A 2,552-nucleotide genomic window follows, 5' to 3' on the forward strand; every position below is an offset into this window, starting at 1 on the left:
CCTTTAATTACCATTGCTCCCAGGTCCACTCTAACCCGGAGTGGTAGTACCTGTTAAGGTCCCAACTATGGGTTAAATAGAAACCGACTTGAAAACAACAAATATATTCTATTAAAAAATTTTTGTTCAAAATCTTTGGATTCGGCATTAAATAACCCGAAAAGGGTTGATATGCCGTAAAACAAAAACAACCAACCAACCAACCACACTCTTTACCTGTGCCTAAACCTAAATGCAGATTCCATGAACAAAGCTTCTTTCTTATTACTGCATGTCTGTGGAACACTCTTCCGATTCCCTGCTTTCCAGCTGACTACAATCTGATTGTCTTCAAGTCCAACGTAAACAAATTCTTGATGAACCGTCCCTCTAAGTAATCCAATTTACAAATTCCCACTACATGTGATTACTGTGCCATAATCATATTGACTTATGTATACGCATTAACCCTTGTCCTCGAGTGGCCTCCGGGCCTTAATAAGTGGTGATTTCTATGTAATATATATATATATATACTTTATATTAATTTTTACATAAGCAATAAAATGTTGCTACACAGTCATGAGCATGTTTCGGCCAGCTAGTTAATAGTAAGTAGAGGCCTCTTCAGGCGATACAGGTTATACGAAAGCAAAGTTTGTTTTCGCATAAGCTTACTCATAAAATTTGACTATCTTAGTTAAAAATAAAACTAATTGATAAATTTACGTGGTTTTTGGAATATGACAATAGGTGCATCATAACGATTTTTTGTATTCCTTTTATTTTATTTATTATTATTTTTTTTTTTTAATAAAGTGGAATTCTTTCTTAGAACTGCACGCCTGTGGAACTCTTTTCCGTTTGCCTGCTTTCCGGCTGACTACAATATGGTTATCTTCAAGTCCAACGTAAACAAGTTCTTGATGAACCGTCCCTCTAAGTAATCCAATTTACAAAATCCCCACTACTTACGTTTACTATCATCACATTAACTAATGTATGCCCATTAATCATTATCCTCGAGTGACCTCCGGGCCTTAATAAATGGTGATTCCTGTGTAAAAAAAAAAAAAAAAAAAAAAAAAAACGAGTGAAATAGATTCGCATTTGCAACGCACATTTTTTGTCGGTCGCATCGTTAACCTCTTAGCAACCAAAGTTTTATAAAGTGTTCATATACTGGTCTACCCTTGTGCTGTTCGTGCTCTTAACCGCTTAATTTTTTTTTTCTTTTTTACTTGTGGAGTTGGGCATCACTTTTTAAAGCTCGGAAGCTACTCTATGATAAAAGTTCTTCTTGGCCTTTTGGTCAAGATCAAAGTGTAGTATCTGTTCTCAGTACTTACTGCGGTCTGCCTCAACGCCGGCTTTTGTTCTCTGCAAGGACCAGCCCCTTCTTGGGGATTGGACCCGCAAGGACTTTTGTGCTTTATTGTTGTTTTTTGCCCACTCTGGGCAGCCATTAACTGCGTTTTCTCCTTTCTTTCAGATAGTCCAGGGTCCAGCTAGCACTTAAGCAGCCGGCAGGGCCAAGGGAAACTGACATACCTCTTTAGGTGAAGGTCCCCTTGGTTTCCGAATCGGCGGGTGTCTAGCCGGGCCTTGGGCCAACAAAGTAGATGGAGCAGGCCTCTGCTCCTGCCACCTTGGGGGACGCCCCAGGTGTAGGTGCCGTGAAGGGTTTCGTGCCGAGAAGGGTCTCGGGGGTCGCCACCCCCAGTTCGGAAGGGTCGAGTGCCGGTGCGGTTCCGGGGGTCGCCACCCCCAACTCAGAAGGGTCGTGTTCGGTTGCGTCGCGGTCGGTAGCGTCTGGCAGGGTTGCAGGCGCCGTGCAGGGTACCCCCAGTGCAGGTGCGCCCGGTTGGGTTTCGGGCGCTGGGATGACCTCCCAGGAGGACATCCCTGGATCGGTAACGGGAACAGCAGCGTCCAGGGAGGAGGAGGTGGAGGCCTGGCGAAAGTTTGTTCACGAGATTCCAGGCGGGCCGTGGAAGGTGAAAAGTAGAAGGAGACGAGCAAAGCAATGGTCACGATCAGAAAGAAGCAGCCCAAGGGATAGATCGGTCGAAGGGATGAGAAAGGCGAGATCCATGGAGGTGTTCAGGTTAGAAGGGTGCTCCCCGGGGACGGGGGGATACACTAACGTGGAGCCGGTGGAAAAGGAGGAATGGCCAGCCCTCGTATTGTCGGATTCACCAATCCCAGCAGGACAGAGAACACCGCAGGCAAAGACGGTGGCAGAAGCAGTGGTAGCAGCGGCAGGAGTCCAGTCCACGGGTGAACAGCTGAGCTGGGGACCAAAGGAGAGGAAGGCAAAGTCCCCAGCTTACTACAAACAGCTGTTTGAAACGAGATACAAGGAGCTCGTGGACGGGAACAACATCAAAGTGGTCCCGCAAACATTGGAAGGAATAAGGGAGCGCTCCGTCTCCCTACTAACATTGGATGCCAAAGGGAAGGGACTTAAAGGCGTCCCGAAAGAAAGAATGATGGAACTCCTGGGCGAACTCAAGATCCCGGCCCAATACGCCGTAAGAAGATTTAATGCCATGTGGGAGGTCCTCTTACCG

At 46.1% G+C, this 2,552-nt stretch overlaps 1 pseudogene; it reads left to right on the forward strand.

Moving 5' to 3' along the window:
• Window positions 1-1,271: 1,271 nt before the first annotated feature.
• On the forward strand, window positions 1,272-1,437 carry LOC145268928 (U2 spliceosomal RNA; annotated as a pseudogene).
• Window positions 1,438-2,552: the final 1,115 nt, after the last annotated feature.

Source organism: Euprymna scolopes, chromosome 44, assembly GCF_053919585.1.
Source record: "Euprymna scolopes isolate OS-2025 chromosome 44, ASM5391958v1, whole genome shotgun sequence".
Classification (NCBI taxonomy): domain Eukaryota; kingdom Metazoa; phylum Mollusca; class Cephalopoda; order Sepiida; family Sepiolidae; genus Euprymna; species Euprymna scolopes.